The sequence below is a fragment of the Mastomys coucha genome, unplaced genomic scaffold, assembly GCF_008632895.1.
Source record: "Mastomys coucha isolate ucsf_1 unplaced genomic scaffold, UCSF_Mcou_1 pScaffold20, whole genome shotgun sequence".
Classification (NCBI taxonomy): Eukaryota; Metazoa; Chordata; class Mammalia; order Rodentia; family Muridae; genus Mastomys; species Mastomys coucha.
The window spans coordinates 91,197,793-91,215,603 of record NW_022196903.1 but is presented as its reverse complement, the minus strand read 5'-3'; the positions used below and the strand labels follow the sequence as shown (position 1 = coordinate 91,215,603).

Genomic DNA, 17,811 nt, shown 5'->3' with positions numbered 1-17,811 from the left:
TTACTTAAAATGGCATATCTCATGACTCGTAAGTTAAATATAGGTTATTTCTGGTTCCTTCATCTGTGGCATGAGATTCATCTATCCAACCAAGTATGTGATCATTGTGTTAGACCCAAGAAAAGGGCCTGGTTCAAATAGGACGGCTCACTAGAACGGGGTCGGGGGAGCAGTGCAGAAAGCAGGCAGAACATACCACATTCCCAGTTGCATAGGAATCAGGTATGCTCATGATCAGGAAAAGACATGAAACAGTAGCATCCTAGTCACCTAAAGAAGAAAAACATCCTCACTGTCCCGGATGCAATTTTCATAAGTAACTTCCTATTATGTTTGCAGCAGGAATTTCTGTAGCAGAGCTCAGATTGTCTGGCACACAAAAGGAAAGAGGCTGCAGCCGAACAAAACAGAGAGCTCTACAGATATCTGACTCCCCGCCAGAACATTCATGGGCTGCAGGGACAGCATGGCTCACTGGTTCTCAGTCCTGGCTTCCGTGACACTCTTGGCCCAAGCCACATGATGAGAACATCTGTTTATCTAAACGAGGCACTTCAAGGCTGGTGAGGTGGCTTCGTGGGTAGAAGCCTTTGATGGCTTGCCTATCAGCCTGTGTGTTCCATGCTCAGAGTCCACAGGATAGAGGAAAGCTCACTCCAGAAAGTTGTCCTCTGACTTCCATCCATGTGCTATAGTTGGTGTGCGTGTGTGCAGACACGTGCCTGAGTGCATGCTCGCTCACACCTGCATACACACACACACACATACACACGCACACGCACACTAATGATTAATAATGATAATAATAATGAAAGTTAAAAAAAAATGAACAAATCCCTTTTTATCATAGAATTCTTCCCTGATCCAATTTGTTTGCCAGAGTTCCTCCTGCCTGTCCCAGGGGCTGTCGTAAAACTGTTTGGTGCATTTATTTTCATTGACTTCAGGGTCATAAAAAAGATGAGCCTCCAAGCCAGCCAGATCCACCCTGGCAGGCCACTGCTGAATGCTGAAAGCACATCAGGCAAGATCTTCATTCATTCACTTGATTCACTCTGGGCTCTCAGTTTTTAAACAGGTCTCACTACATAGCCCAGGCTGGCTCCAAATATGTACTCCTCCTGCCTTGGCTGAGTGCCAACACTACACACACGTGTGTTCAACCACACCAGCTCTGGATTCGTTTTATACTTTTAATTTCCACTCAATTAGGAGGACAGAGTGGATTCAGGTATTGCATACGACTTTATATATAAAGCTACATGTTTTTCTGGTCTAACTCTGCCACGGATTGTTTCAATTTTAGTGATGGGCAAGTACATGAAATCTAAACAATACTGAAAGTGTCAAGTTCAATACAAGGCTTCACAGCTTCTGTTTTGAATACTAATTCTAACTAGAGATAAGTTCATTTAAGTTGAATAGTCTTTGAGTATGGTTAGTGTGTGGTATTTTTTATTTATTTCCAAGTTTTTATGATAAAGAAAAAATAGTTTCAATATGTGGAAAGAACAGTTGCATGCCAGAGCTAACTTATGTTTCAGTTAGCTTTAACTTTATTTTTTTAAAGAATTTTATAGTAAGACTGCCAGATCTATAGAAAGAGTGCCCCACCCCCACCCCCAGGCCATCAGTCCCAGAGCCAGGAATCCTGACACAGTCTAGCTGTGGAATCATAAAGAGAAGTTCTATCAGAGTGAGTTCACTTGTAAAGCAGAATTGTAACTCACACAATTCGAAAGATAAAACTGTAGTGATAGTATTTTGACTCAGGTTACACCTTGGGATCCTGTCTCAAAGTGAAAACTAAACCAAAAGCACATGCCTGTAACTCAACATGTGGGCGAATGACAGGAGAAACTAAAAGCTATAGAGAACAGAGACGTCAAGGCCAGCCTGGGCTACGGGAGACTCTGTCTTAGAAAGAAAACAGGAACTAGGAATAGTGCCTCCTTGAGATTAATAGCAACACTCGGGAGACAGAGGCAGGCAAACCTCTGGGAATTAGAGGTCAGTCCAGTCTATAAAGCAAGTCACAGGCCAATCAGGGCTGCATATTGAGACCCTGTCTCTAGAAGAAGGAAGAAAAGGCAGGGAGGCACAAGAAGGGGAGGGAGCTACTTTTTCCTTTTGTCCTGGGGCTCGAGGACCCAAGAGAATAGCCCACCTTTCACCCAGCCCATGGACTTTGGAAGCATCTTTTCTAAAGAAGTCCATCACTGGTGAAAAATGGCTTATTATGTGAAGGAAGAAGAAGAGTGTTAGGATCATACGGGTAATACAGAGTGAAGCCGGGCTTAACTCCAAGCTGGTGCTCTTTACCCTCGTTCTTTGTTGAGATTTTGGAACAAGGTCTCACTGTGTCATTCTAGCTGTCCTGGAAGTCACAGGGTAGAATAGGCTAGCTTCGAGTTTTCAGATGTTTCATTGGGATTATAGGAATACACCACCCCTAGCTACTTCAGCTGCTGCTTAGGTATTGCACGCAATGCATTAAGCCAGTGGTTCTCAACGTTCCTAATGCTACAACCTTTAATGCAGCTCCCCATGTTGTAGTGAGCCATGACTATGAAATTGTTTTCATTGCTACGTCATAACTTCAATTTTGGTACTGTTACAGATCATAATGAAAGTATCTGATATGTGACCCCTGTGACAGGGTCATTTTGACACCCACAGGAGCCACAACACACGCATTGAGAGCCAACACATTAAGCAAAGCTCTATCCATTTTACAGCAGTTCCTTAGAGTGGGGTATGACTTACCTAACATTGCCAACCAGGTTGCCATAGGCCAGGATCAGACATCCCAGACCTGTGTGGCTCCTAAGGAACTGCTCCTCCCCTGCCTGCCCTGTCCTAAATAGCTAAATGGCTAAATGGCTAAAACAAACCCCAGGTTATGTTTTCACCTGGCCAGAGTGTGACCAGAACCCTGAAGTACAGGATTGAGTGATTGCAGAGAGCTCGCATGATGCGTTGCCTGATTCTCAGAAGTATGGAAGTTACCACGGCCACCTCAGCCCCGTGGCCACACCCTATGCCTCCCATCCTCCTCCCACTTTAGAAAGCCACACACACCAGGGGAACAAGTGTCAGAATGGGGCCATGTTGGCCACAGGGTAAAATATTTTGTTCCCTGGATACAGCCCTATGTGTTTGAGTGAGATTTCCTCTCCCAAGACACAGGGAGGGAAGTGAGAATAGGAGAGAGCAGAAGAAGTGGGGAGAAACTTGCCAACTAAACAGAACAAATGGCAGGGCTCGTGAGAATGACATATGCTCTGTTTTGCTGCTCAAGGAGAAATCCTGACTGGGCCTGCAGCAGGCCATCAGGTCGAAGCCGCCTTGGTTACTAGGGGGATGATCCCGAGGGACAGTAGCAGCACAGCCATTTGGAACCTGGCAGTTCCATGGCTAAGGAATCTCATGAATACATTCAAGAATTGTTTGGAGTTTTTTTGCTTTGGGGATTGTTTGTTTGGTTTTGAGACAAGGTCTTCTGTAGCCAAGGCTGGCTTCAAACTCCCTGTGTAGCCGAGGATGGCCTTAGATTTCTGGTCTTCCTACCTGCCTGGGATGGTAAGCATGTGGGGCCACATCTGGCTTATGTGCTGCTGGGGGCACCGAACCCGGACTTTTGTGCCTGTTAGGAAAGAATTCTACCAACCCAACTACAGTTCCAGGCCCACAGAAAAATTTCAAAGCAACAGACAAAGGAAGTATTGAGTGATTTGTACTGTAGAATGGGGCAAAATTTCAGACCAGAGATAAAAATGGGGTTCATTCATTCACTCACTCGTTCATTCATTTGTTCATCCGTGTATCTTGCACATGTTGCCTGGCACCTACAGTGAGCTGGGTACCATTTAAAGGTCTCAAAACAAAAAGCCAGTGAATGAGAGACCGTTTTTCCTCATAGAGCTTGTAAAAATGACAGAGCATTTGACACGGAAGCCGGCTTTCCCTCGTCAGAAGCTTAGCAGTGAGCCTACCCACAGAAGCAATAAGGCACATCTGTGCTGTCGTGTGATGGCCTGTGTTCGCCAAACTCCGTGCCCAGCATGCAGCCACCCTGATGGCAGGTGTGACTATCACTGTTTGGAAGATTTTTTTTTTAATCCTTCAAACGTTGAATTTTAGTAAGCTGTGGCTTAGACATGGCTGTGTACATCTGAGTTTCTGGTATTTAAAGCTACCATGTGGTCTCCGCAGTGGACCGCACATCCTGAAGGTGGAGGTGACCATTACAGTATCCTCAAGTATACCCCCTTGCTATTATTCTATGCTGTGCTGGCCGAGGTATCACAGCCTGCCCTCTGGGACAGGGGCACTGACTTGCGGCCTTTGCCAGTCTTTGAGATGGAGATATTCTTACCAGGTGGAGAAGATCAGAACATAGCCTGTCACTCCCCTCCAAGTTCAATTGAACATGAATGCCCTCAGCAGTGGAGGGAGCTGTGGAATGTAGGTGGCGGGGTAGTGGAGTAGTCCAAGTGCCTTCCCCCCCCCCCCCTGAGCTGTGCATTTCACTGCTCTTATGTATGTACTTAAAGTACATTAGACGTGTACTTCCAATTTGGGCAGCATGAGGATGGCCGCAGGGTTCTCAGGCGCTGCCATGACTGGTCCCATCACACAGCCTCTTGAAAAGGATTCTCTTCTTCACATGCTGCTTGATAATTTTGTTTCGTTTTCTTTGTTTATAGAGGGGAAAGGTCATTCTCCTTTTCACAGCCTCCTCTTCTCCTAACTTGTGGTCTTCTAGCTTTTGTTTTAGTTCACTAACATTCAATTCCGTGATAAAACTTCAAAGGGACTCCACAAACCCACTTATAAACAGAGCCTATATAGCGACAAGACATGTTCGTGACTGCGTGTTGGTAGCTCCTAGACTGAGAGGGATGATTCTTCTGTGATGATACGAGGCCTGGGTCTTAGCATTCAAGTTTCTCTGGACTGGGAGAGTAGCATACTGGCAGGGCGCTTGCCTGGTGAGTGAAAGGCCCTGGGTTCCATCTCCAGTACAAACATATAAGCAGGAAAGAAAGAAATGGAGGGAGGAGGGGATTATTTTTCTAAAAGCCCAAATGAACTTAACTTTTCCCCAGTATATTTTCTACCAACTAATTGGAGACAGGTCAGGACTCCTGCTCTAACACAGTCCCTTTTTACTAATTGTGAGTCCCCTGAGCACTTCTTTAGCCTGTGTTTGCACATGGATTGCAAAGAGCAGAGAGATTGATGGACACCCATCAGATGTTTGAATGGAGTTGAGGAATGGAAGCAGAGACATGTGCTCAGAATAGGGGCTAAAGGGGTTTGGGGCCCTCTAAGGTTTCTTTGTGTTTCCGTGTGACATACGTGATCTGTTTGCTCTGCACAGGGTCAAAGTGAGGCTTGCTGGCCTTGTTATTCAGTAGCCTGCGCATCTAAACGTCATAAGCACAGTCATTCATCTGGAAAGGCCCTTCCCTGGACAGCCCATGTCATTACCTTTTAAAATTTTGAAAGTCGCTCTGCCCCCGCCTCTCTCTATTGGCTGTTTCTCTCAGGAAAGAAAACAGTTGGCAGAACTAAAAGTTTCCAGACCACAGGCTGTCTGCTTCTCGCATAACCCCAACCAGAATTTCCACTTTCTCCAACTCCACTGCGGAGGGCAGCTAACCTGTGCTGCAGACCTGCCGCATGGAGTCTTGGTAACGCCTTAGTAACGCGTCTGTGACTTCTCGTGTTTTCAGTATTTGTGCCTTCCTCATCTTGTTCTTCTCTTTCTTTCATTCTTTTTTTTTTTCCCCTTCTTGGACTCATTGATACTGTACCACAATGTCTAAAAATACAGCCTAACCACTGGTTTGCAAGAAAGAGGAACTACAGAAATAGCCTGAGTGACCGTGTGGCCATGAACCCTTGACAATGTCCTCTGGGCCCTCAGGAGGTGCTGGTTACAGAAGCACCTTCAGACCATTTCCAGGGAGCAGGGAGAAGATGGTTCCCACCTCCCATCCATCCTTGAAATTAGAGCTCCAGCCTTTGCCCTTTCCTGTAACCTGGTCAGCCAGGTTACAGGAAATGAGTCTCTCATCACCTGTTGGGGTCTCAGTGAGTTACTCTCAAACTCTTGAGGGTCCAGCTTTCTAACCATAAAAGAGAAAATTGAAACTGTTTCTCTCATGGGGTGCTTGTGAGAACACAGTAGGCAAAATGCATGTAAACACAGGTGATATAGGTAGGCCTGGAGAGCTTACTTGAGCCTGACTTTGATCCCCACAACACTCTTAAAAAAAAAAAAGCCATGCATGAGGCTAAGCATGATGGCACACACCTTTAATCCCAGCAGTCTGAACTACAGAGCTAGAGGCCAGTAGTTCTCTGTGAGTTCAAGGCCAACCTGGTTGTCTTAGTCAGGGTTTCTATTCCTACACAAACATCATGACCAAGAAGCAAGTTGGGGAGGAAAGGGTTTATTCAACTTACTTCCACATTGCTGTTGATCACCAGAGGAAGTCAGGACTGGAACTCAAGCAGGTCAGGAAGCAGGAGCTGATGCAGAGGCCATGGAGGGATGTTCCTTACTGGCTTGCTTCCCCTGGCTTGCTCAGCCTGCTCTCTTATAGAACCCAAGACTTGCAGTCTAGGGATGGCACCACCCACAAGGGGCCCTACCCCCTTGATCACTAATTGAGAAAATGCCCCACAGCTGGATCTCATGGAAGCACTTCCCCAACTGAAGCTCCCTTCTGTGATAACTCCAGCCTGTGTCAAGTTGGCACATAAAACCAGCCAGTACACTGGTCTATATAGTGAGCTCCAGGACTATACAGAGACACCCTGTCTCAAACAAAACAACGACAATCCTCGACAAAACATGTATGGCAACCCATATTTGTGATCCCAGGGCTAGGGAGACAGAGATGGATGGAACCTTGGGAACTTGCTGACCCAGCAACCTAACGTGGACACTCCAGGACAGTGAGAGACTCTGTCTCAAAAAAACCAAGGTGGACAGCACCTGAAGAACCATGCTTATCCCTTATCCTCCCTCTACATACACACACATGGAAACTTGTACCCATGCTCACACATGTGTGAATGTTCATACGCACATACAAAGAAACATGGTGTAAAATCATATGTGTTTATGTGGCTCAAAAGTAAGACTGAAACAGTCTAAGGACCCAAGTGAACTAGTGGGAGTGAGAGGGTGGATAGGGAAGGAAATGGGGGAGGGTGATGTGCTCAAAGCTCATCATACGACCTTATGAAAGCCAGTACCATGTACAATAAATACTCCATTTTAAAAACATTTTATAAGGGAGGATCTGGTGGGAGGAGTAGGGAGAAGGGAAAGAATATGTTCAAAATATGTTGTATGACATTTTCAAATAATAAATAGAAACATTAAATAAGATATTAAGTAGGTAAATAAACACGCTTGATAAAAATAATCTAATAAGCCTGTGTCTGAGAGTTACGAAGCTCAACTCTGAACTGCCTGGTCACAATCATACAAAAACCAAGAGATGGACAACAGCCTTCACTGACTTCAGGCACAGGGCTGCTTTAAAGGGTGTGTTTGTACTACTGGTGTTGAAGCTGAAGTCTCACATTCTCTACAAACACTCCACCGCTGAGCTTTGCCCTCATCCCTGAACAGTAGTTTTGAATTCGTTTATTGATTATGGCAGGGAAATAAGAAAGGAATTAAACCCAGATAATGGATTGCTGCCTTCTCCAGGGTTTGACTAATGGGTTGATTTTCAACCTGAATAAGCCTGTTTGACATCTTAATATTCCAAAAGAACCATGTGTGAGTGGGGTAGGAGGGGGAGGGGAAATAAGCTATTGAAGCAATCTAGGCATTCAAGGTTAGCAGTATAGTTACTGAATCACGGCTACTGGCCAGGGAACTCCCTGCACTAGGGCTAAGGCCGGTGTCCTCCACTGTGTATGGTTATCCTTTGTTCCTTTGAGATAGGCTTGGTTTGAATACAAAGGGGACAAAGCTAAACAGGAAAGGCTGGAAGTCTAGGAGTGGAGTCTGTTCTTGGCGCGAACAGCACCCTGGCTTTAATTCCCAGTGTCCAAGAGTACAGCAAAGAATTACAAGAAACCAGGCCCAGTGGCACACACCTGAAATCCCAACACTCAGAAAACCAAAGTCTGAGCTGCATAATGAAGTAAACCCAGGCCAGGCTAAGCTGAAGAATAGGGCCCTGCCTCAAACGACAGCGGTAATTGTGTGTGTGTGTGTGTGTGTGTGTGTGTGTGTGTGTGTGTGTGTGTGTAAGTGGAGAGGAGTGTGTATGGGGGTCAGAGGACAACTTTCCAGAGTTGCTGAAGCTGTGTCTCTCTTGTTATTTCTGCCAATTAGCTTCTAAGCCAGGTACTTAGAGTAGGTAGTCTAAGAATTCTCCACCACTTTACTTCACTGTTAGGATGAGGGAATTACAGATGCCTGGATCTCTTTATGCACTGAGCTATCTCCCAAGCTTCCTGACTCCAAATCCCCTCTGCAGCTCCTTGGTACCAGGCTGGTATCTCCTGGACACCCTCACTCCAGAATGGATGGCTTTATTCTTTTATTTTCAGCCAGCCTTATAATATCAGGCTACCATCTTGAAGGGATTGCCTCTTGTGAAAATGCCATCCCCAGGAACTGTCATCCCCCAAGGCATGGGTGCTGAAAACACAACACAACAACAGCAGCAAACCAGCTGTGCACAGAATCCAGAATCTAGAATCCAAACTGCCAGCCTGCCTTGTGGGCTGCCCTTGTCAAACCTCCCCCAGGCAGAAAGGAGCTTGCAATTGAATGCTAATGCCCAGAAAAGAGGTTCAACTTTCAGTCCCTGCTGGTGGTCACTTGTCCACAACAATGAACAAGGAAACATTCTCTCCACCCATAGCCTCATTTCTTGTGCCTCCTGTGTAAAGAGAAATTGAGCTCTAGCTGTGCTCTGAGCTCGGTTCTCGGGCCAGCTTGATTTCAAGTGCCCCGCCCCTGCCTTTTCTCTTTTTCTTTTTGCATTTGTTTGTTTGCTAGTTTGTTTGTTTAGGTAGGTAGGTAAGTCAGTAGTAGGTAGGTAGTTATGTCTGTGCCAGGGCACATCTGTGGAAGTCAGAGGACAGCTTAGGTCGGTTCTCTCTTTCCTCCACCTTGTGGGTTTCCGGAACCAAACTCAGGCATCAGACTTGGTAACAATCCCTTTGACCTGCTGAGCCTTACGTCCTTTCCCTGGACTCAAAACTTCCTTACTGGTTTGACTGCTCGGACTTTCTCTCCTTGTCTCGGAAGCAGTTCTTCTCCAAAGGAACAATTCCATCCAGGAGCCCACATTTAGCAACATTTGGAGATGTATTTAGTGTCACAGTAATGGGACGTATCCACTTACTAACGGTCAGTGGCCCCACATACAGAGGACACCAAACATTCTGCAGGTGCAATGGCCATGGTGTTGAGGCCCGGACCACTAGGACACGCTCCATGCACGGTGCCCTTGTGGAACCATCGGATGGTCCTATTTGTACTGATAGTGGTTCTCTCCTCAGAAGGCTGCTGTGTGAGCAGGTGTGAGCACGTGGTTGACAGCATGAAGGCTTGAATGGCGTTGTGCACTGGACTCAATCCCAAGCCACATTACTGTGGACTCAGGCCCAGGAGGCCACACAACTGATAATCCTGCCCTGCAGGCCATCACAGAAGCAGGTAGAGCCAGGAAGCTGCTCACTCAGAATTATAAGTGACTGAGACGTAAAACCCATCAGTAAATTCAGGCAGTGATTTCAGGAGCTACCCAGCCTGGCCATTCCTTCTTGTTACATTTCCTTAAGACAATGATTCAGTGGCTCAGTTTCCTCTCTTCCTTTCTTGTTTGCTCTGACAAGAGGTCTCATTTAGCCAAGGCTGTTCTTGACTGTCTACCTCAGACTCCTGAGTTGTTGGGCTTACACACATACACCGCCACACTCATCATTCAATTTCACCTTTAGCAAACTGAATTTCCACATCTTTTTTCATTCCTCCCTCATCTATCCATTTTTCTCCCTTTCAAACTTCTTTGCTACCTGCTTTTCTTCCTTCACCTCTGTCTCTTTTGCCATAACCACCCCCAAGGGGTCTGACAGGGACCTGTGAGTCCCGCCCCACATTGCAGCAGTGTGACTAGCCCCTCCAGGACTCTGCTTTACCCTATGCCTAATCGGAGTAGTAATGCTTCCTACTTTGGGGGCTTGTTAGCAGCACGCTAAGTCGGTTAGCAGCACGCTAAGTCGGTGCTTCATAGACAGTGCGGTTGCATGCTGGGAAGACAGGCTCTGTCTTGAGAGGCCTAAAGGAGAAATCCCAGCTGACTTTTCTGGAGATATCTGTGTCAGTGCAGGCCATTCTCGGGATGAGAGTGTCAATAGCTCACGCTCAGTCACCACCCAGAGATGATATAAAAGGGCCCTGTTCTGCTGGGATTGACATCATCTGGGTGAAATATAAAACTCCATCCATTCAATAGGCCTCAAAGTAAGACTGGCCTAGATCCCCACCCCCACCCCCTTCTCGCTCCAGAGACTCTCATCTGATGAGGAGTTTAACAGCTCACCTTGCTCTCTGGTTGGAAAACGTGTTTCCTGGTGTGTCAGGTTTTCTGGGCCATGGCTTGGGAGTTGCTTGGGCCAGCCTCTATAGATCAGGCTCTATCAGTATAAATCGGCAGTTCACAACCTGGGGGTATCAAACAAGGGTCAACTCTTTCATAGGGGTCATCTAGGACCACCAGAGAACACAGATATTTACATTACAATTCATAACAGTAGCAAAATTACAGCTATGAAATACCAATGAAAATAAGTTTATGGTTGGGGACGTCACTACAACATGAGGCACTGTCTTAGGGGTCACGGCATTAGGGAGGTTGAGAACAACTGGTGTAAGTAAATGTGTATGAATATGTGTTAGCATCTAGGTTCAATTCATTCACTAGGAAGAGTTGTGCAGGTGCCATGACACTCAGTGGAAATCAAAGGACAACCTTGGGTATCCATCCTCACTTTCTACTTGGTTCTGAAGTAGAATCTCATTTCGCTCACTACTTCATATGCCAGGATAACTGTCAGCAAGTTCCCAGGGATTCTTCAGTCTCCACCGTCCATCTCTCCATAGATACCCTGGGATCACAGAACGATCCAGCTCTACATGGGTTCTGGGGATCCTTATTCAAGTCTTCAGACTTCTGTGAGTTTCTCAGAAGCATGGTACTCCCAGCCCTCACTCAGAAGATTTTCGGAGACCCTGCTTTTAGAACGAAGCCCTAGGGGACCAAAAAGGGACAACAGAGTCAAGGTCTCCCATCCTGTGAAACTTAAGATCTAGTGGTAGAAGACAGGCTGACAGATATAGCTAAGTGAGAAACTGTAGGTCTTAGAACAACATGGTGGAGTAGAGGAGGCTCTACATTAGATGAAGCAGGGAAGGCATCCCAAGAAGGCAACAGACATCTGATCTCAGATCTGAAAGTCACGAAGGGACCTGAGAATGGACTGAATGGGGGGTTGGGGAGGGCAGGGTGTTCCACCCAGAGAGAACAGCATATGTGACACCCTAACGTTGGACCAAGGTTTGATATGAAGGATGAAAAGGAGGCCAGCGTGGATGTGCTGAATTAGAGGTGAGATCTGAGACACAAAGAAAAATAGAAGGGATGGGCCTGGGTTAGCATTTCTTCTTGTCACTGTGGACAAAATAACTGATAAATGCAACTGATAGAAGGAAGTGTTGATAGCCAGAAATCATGGCAGACAGAGCCTGAGGCTCCTGCTCACATTGAATCCATAGTCAGAATTGCGATAGGGGGAGGGGGAGGAAGGCTGGTGCTCAGCTTGATTTCTTATTCAGTCCATGACCTCAGCCTATGAGATGGTGCCACCCACATTTAAGATGGGTCTCCCATCGCTTCTTGGGCTTTTGGCCAAGATCAAGTGAAGACCGGTCTCCGAACCTCAGTTAACTCATCTAGGCTCCCTCACAGGCATGCTTAGAAGACTGTGAAGTAAAACCTGTTGACAATATTAACCATCATAGACCTGTTTTGTTTTTTTTCCAGCGGAAGTGAAGTTAGTTACTGGGTGTGTTGTGTGGGAAGAGATCGGACATTGGAAAGCAGAGAGGTCCAGTCTGCATTTAGAAGGTATCACTCCCACAGCCATGTCCTCACAGTGATAGGACCATTGCTCAGCTGTGTAGGAACCGTGGACCTGGTCAGAGAGCTGACTCTGACTCTGACTCCAGATATCAATTTTGACCTTGCCTGGGTCATACCACCCAAAACCCATACCACCACTGAGAAGCCATCTTTATGAAGCAAGGTCTCTTCTGCTGAGTCTCAGGAAAAGGCAGTAGGGAACCAGAAGGAGGAGGAAATACGAAGCTCGCTACTTCCTTATCAAGGGTTTCCGTGTTCCAAACATCAGCTAAAACAAAACCAAAACAGCCGGGAGTTTGCTCTTTTTCCATTGTTGTTTCCTGTTACTTTTTAGTCTGACCCCAGATAGGACCCTTCTGCCCTGTGTGGGATTGCCTTTCGGTTCCTTACCACCCGGTTCTCTTCGCATCTCTTAGGTCAGGTAGAAGGGCTAGGGCTGCAGCCAGGTGGTGAGTGTTCCCTCACAAACCAGACCATCACCATGCGATGCCCCATCTGGGTGCTGGCACTGGAAGTCAAGGATGTAGCAGATTCTCACTTCCCTGTAGGCCTTCTCCCACATGACTACTGACCCACTGGACAAAGCATTTCCACCGGCTACCAGTGCTTGCAGGCTGAGGACCCGTTCTTATCAGCTGGGAAGCAAACGCAGTCTGAGGTGGGAGTTCTAACCCAGCATGCACCATTCTAACTTCCAGATACCTGGAGCTGGGTGAGGAAGAGGTGGGAGAAGGTGAATCATCTGGGCGGGCCTGGCACAGAGGTCTCTGAAGAGATCACATTTGAATACACGCGTTGTGGGATTTTATTTGAGAAGTTGCTACTATTAGTGATCATTGACCATTGACTAACAGCTAGAGGTAAATTCTGAAACTATTACCATGGTCTCTGTGGGACTCAAAAATGATTCTAGATTTAGACATCTAATTAAGGAACTCCACATATGCGTTTCTTAAACACAGCCCTAGTTGAAATTAGAAAATCAAGTATTTTTGAGTCATGCTTTAAAATAAATGAGACATGCCTGGCTTGGAAATTTTATGTGTGTGTGTGTGTGTGTGTGTGTATAATTTTATTATGTATATAACATATTATTTATATATTACATTCCCAGGTCTAGGTTTAGTGACTTGTGTGGCTTTGGGTTAATCTGAATTTTTTTCTACCCTATCTCAAACATTAATAGATGCTCTCCCTATTCTATTTATAAAATCCAAAGCTCTAAGTTCTTTTCATGGATGTTTGCTTATTTGGAAGTGATGAGTTTCCATCCTGTTTCGTATTTCCATTTCTGCCTGTTCATGTGACCCGTTCAGAATGACCATCACAGGAAGGCTTTCCCATGTTGGTCAGTGTGTGCTGGATTCAGGACTATATGCATTGCTGTGTGATTAAGAGTGTGCGGGGGGGGGGGGGGGGGGCGCGTCTCAGCTGAGCTCTTGTTCCATTGTTTGTGAATCTTGTGGTCAAAGGGGTTTGCCTTCAGTTTCTCTCTCGATGTTGGAGTGTGGAGAGTTCTTGCCTCAGGGACATCACTGGGTTGACTCTGTGGTAACGCAGGGATGACAGAGGGTGCCTGGGAACCATGCCATTAGGATTGCTCTTAAAGTGCCCTGGCTATGTAGACTGAAGGCCTGAAGGCGTGCAGGAACCTATGGCCCTTTTTCTTCTTTTATTTATTTCCTTTCTCTTCCTTATCCTGTCAGCTCTGCACAATTACTCTGACATGTGCCTTTTAACTAGCTTGTTAATTTACCCTGCAATTCAGCTTCTCTAAGATGAGTATGTATAGATTATAGTATGTAGAGATTATAGAAAAGTTTATCTGTTGACCAGTTTTCAAAGAAACAAGGCATGTCCTAGCATTATTAACTCCCAACTTGACACAACCTAGAAGCATCTGTGACAAAAAGCTGAACTGTCTTTATCAGGTTGGTCTGTGGACATGTCTCTGAGGGATGGCCTGGAGGGTTCCTTGTTGTAGGAGGACCCAGCCCACTGTGATCCCTGTGGCTTATGCCTTTGGACAGAGCATCATGGTAGTAGAAGGCCGGGCCAGAGAATTTATTCACCTCATTGCCGCTGAGGGACAGAGCAAAGGGCACAAACAGGAAGTGGATGAGACACGACACAGCATCTAAGGATACTCAACTAGCAACCTCCTTCCTCCAAGCGGGTTGCCTCCTGCCTTTTTAATGCCACTCAGTAATACCATCACATGAATTCACCAAAGGGTGATTCCATTTGTCAGGGCAGAGTCCTTGTGACCAAATGGTCCCTAGGAACACCCTCACAGACTTATCCAGAAGCACGCATCAGTAATAGACATTTACTAATCTATCTGAAATCATGATCCAGGTGAATCCCTGTGAGCAATTTCCCTGTGCTCAGCAGAACCTTCATCCATACTTCTGTACCCATTCTGGTACCATGTAATTTTGCTGGCTCAAAGTTTGCTCACTCCTCTGACAGGACTCCCCACCAGTCGTATACTTGGGTGAACCAGAAACCATGACCCATATCCAACAATGGATCTATTCTGCCCTGGGCTGCCATAGATGGCTGTGGAGGAAATCAAACCCAGTGTTCTCAGATCTTCTCCTTGTCAAAGAAGCTCTCCCTTGAAATGTGTATTTTATGGCCTCTCTTAGTTTCTATTGTCAGTTACAGTCTATCCATCAGTGTTGTTTTGATGAATGAAGTACACCTCTCACTTTTCAGCCTCCAAGTGACAAGGGCAGGCCCTTCTGTTCCTGCTGACAATCAAATCATCCCTATGACATCCCTTTGGAAGCACCATCCTACAATGGAAGGGATTCAGGGAATATTGAACAGGATGCTCAGAGCGTAGGCAAATACTACCGTGTGCTCTCCCCCTGCCCTCCTCCGCTGACCCTCATCATCTCTTACCACACCATCCAGGGAAGGGGCTGCTACTCTCCTCTACCCTGTCAATCTCTCTGAGGGCTATTTGCCCTCCATGGCACATCTGAGATGGTGAGCAGATGGTGTGGGCCCATCATTTTGGACTCTGGCCCTTGGAAACTATTTGTTTTGTTTAAATACAGAAATCCATGGTGTATGGACTGGAAAGCAGGCTTACTTGATAAAAAAAAACATGCCTCGCAAGCATAAGGGCCTGAGTTGAGGCTCCCCAGAACCTCTGGAAAGAGCTGGGCACAGAAGTCTGCTCCATAATTTTAGAGATAGTAAGATGGGAGGCAGAAATGGGCAGATCCTTCCAAGATGCACCACCCTACCCATCCCCTACACAGCCTGTGTGTCTTATCTGAAGAATTGAATTCAATGCAAGTCAGCTTAACAAAGAACAAAAATGGATCGTTCTAAGATCTCAGGAGTCTTGTGGAATCCAAAGACATGAGTTCATACAGACTGAGAGAAGCATAAAAACTGGAAAGACATTGGAGACAGACAGTGATTCTGTAGTTTTCTCCTTGGCCCACTTGATTTCTTGGGCCTCCTTCAGCCACCTGTCCTCTGCTTTGTTCGTACAAGATTTTCTCTGCACACAGCAGTCACCCATGGCAGCCAAGCTTTCAGATCCAATTCTAGATTTCCTGGACTCAAGTTGATTGCCCCAGTTTGGGACAGGTGGCCATTCCTAGTTCAAGTTATGTGCCGTTGCACAGTTTGTCACAACAAAATGACAGTCACTGTTTAATAGTCTAGAGTAATCCAGGTCTTGGAAGGTGGAGACAGAAAGATCAGCTTGAAGTCATCCTTGGCTACATGCTACATAGGAACCAGAAGCCAGCCTGAGTTACAGGAAGCCCTGTCTCATTAAAAAAAGAAAAGAAAAAAGAAACATATTTATACACACACACACACACACACATATGTAGTGAAAGTATGTGTTGAGAAAAGAATGTCAATTGATTGGAGGAAATGTCAAAACAAAGTGGCACATAGCAAACAGATCTTTTTGTTTTGTTCTTTGTTTGTTTGAGATATACATAGTCTCTACATAGTCCTGGCTATCCTAGAACTTGATATGTAGACCAGGCTGGGCTCATTCTTACAGAGATCTGCCTGCCTCCTCAGTGCTGGGACCAAAGGTATATGCCAATGGATGTATATTTAAAAGGGAGAAATAAACGTATTTGGATTATAAAGCAACCTAGTAACTTGGAATATTGTATACATTATGGTGTTTTCCTTAGTGGATTTATACTGTGTGTGTGTGTGTGTGTGTGTGTGTGTGCATGTGTTCAACTTTCTGTAGGACACATATGTAGTTAGTTCTTATGGGTACAAAAGCATTACAATTTAAACCAACACGTTTCTTTACAACACTATGAAGATCCAGAAAATAAGTGGTGGGTTTTTTGGTTACCTCTGTTTTTATTTGTTATTGGGATTCTATTTTATTGTGTTAAGTTGTAAATTTAGTTTAATGTGATTTGTTTTTTATTTTTTATTTTTTATTTTTTGTTTTGATACAAGATCTCAAATTCACTATGTAGTCCAGGCTCTGGCCTTAAACTCCTGGCAATCCTCCTGCTTCAGCCTCCTGAGTACTGTTAATATTACAAGCATTCACCACTATGTCTGTGACTGGAGACCTTGCACATTTAGTCAGAGTAGCTATGCCCAATCACCTTATTCACATTTTGACTTGGTCTTTTACTTTGCCAGGAAATTTTGAATAAGTTATCCTAAAGTCTGAGTGTCAGTGTCCTAACCTATAAAATGAGGATGCTGTTCTGATGTTGCTGTTTGCAGACCTCTGCAGGAGAAATGGTTGAAGCAGGTTCTAATCTATCCCAGGCTGGTATCACATTCCTGTGGAGTCAAGGATGACCTTGAACTTTGGATTCTCCTGCTGCTCTCTTTCTGATGCTGAGATCACAAGCATGTACCACCATACCCAGTGTGTGCGGCACTGTGAGCAAGCCCAGGGAGGTATGGATGCTAGGCAAGCCCTCTCACCTCTGAGCTGCAGCTCCAGCCCTTTCAGAAAAACTCTGAGACTATATACTTATTATGCATTGGCCAGCTCAGCAACAGGAACTAACATCCCTATTCACTGAGCCACCCTAGGGGTTTGTTTGACCTTCGAATTGCTTAGTTAAGAACGTGATCTGTGGCCATGAACTAAGCAAAGTTTGTCCACTCACCTCTTATGACCAGTTCTGTGGTTTCTGTCGGCCATGTGTCTATAACCCCAGGATCGGATTTCTAAGCTAGTTCACAGATGCAAAAAAACAAGAGTTCAATCAAAACTGAAAATGCAGAATTTTTTTTTTTTTTGCATTGAAAACAGGTTATTTATTCCTACCTTGAACTCTCTAGCCTCAACGATTGAATACGGACAACAATAGGAATTGGAGAATGAACCATTACAGCTCAGATATAATGTCTATAAACCTCCTAGGATAATGCATGTATACAGCTGGTGTCCAGTAATGGCGTCTACCATGTTTTCGAGATAGGGTCTCACTAGGTTGCTCAGGCTGGTCTCAAACTCCTGCACCCTAGTGATCGGCTTCATCCATAGCCACATGAACTACAAGCCTGTACTAGCAAGCACAACTTTCTTAATATGTATTTATTTATTTATTTATTTATTTATTCGCTTTGAGTTTTTTTTTTTTTT

General features: G+C 45.4%; 1 protein-coding gene across 6 annotated transcripts in view; it reads left to right on the top strand.

Moving 5' to 3' along the window:
• Frmd4b (FERM domain containing 4B) overlaps window positions 1-17,811 on the top strand; it is a 319,697-nt gene that overhangs the window by 174,770 nt on the left and 127,116 nt on the right. The window contains exon 1 of one of the 6 annotated variants that reach the window (XM_031382705.1): window positions 12,756-12,852. The exons of 4 other annotated variants lie outside the window; for them this stretch is intronic. The gene's annotated coding sequence lies outside the window, so the exon portion shown is untranslated. Of the gene's footprint in view, window positions 1-12,755; window positions 12,853-12,887; window positions 12,907-17,811 lie in introns of those variants that run through there. One more of the 6 variants, XM_031382706.1, reaches the window with a different exon arrangement.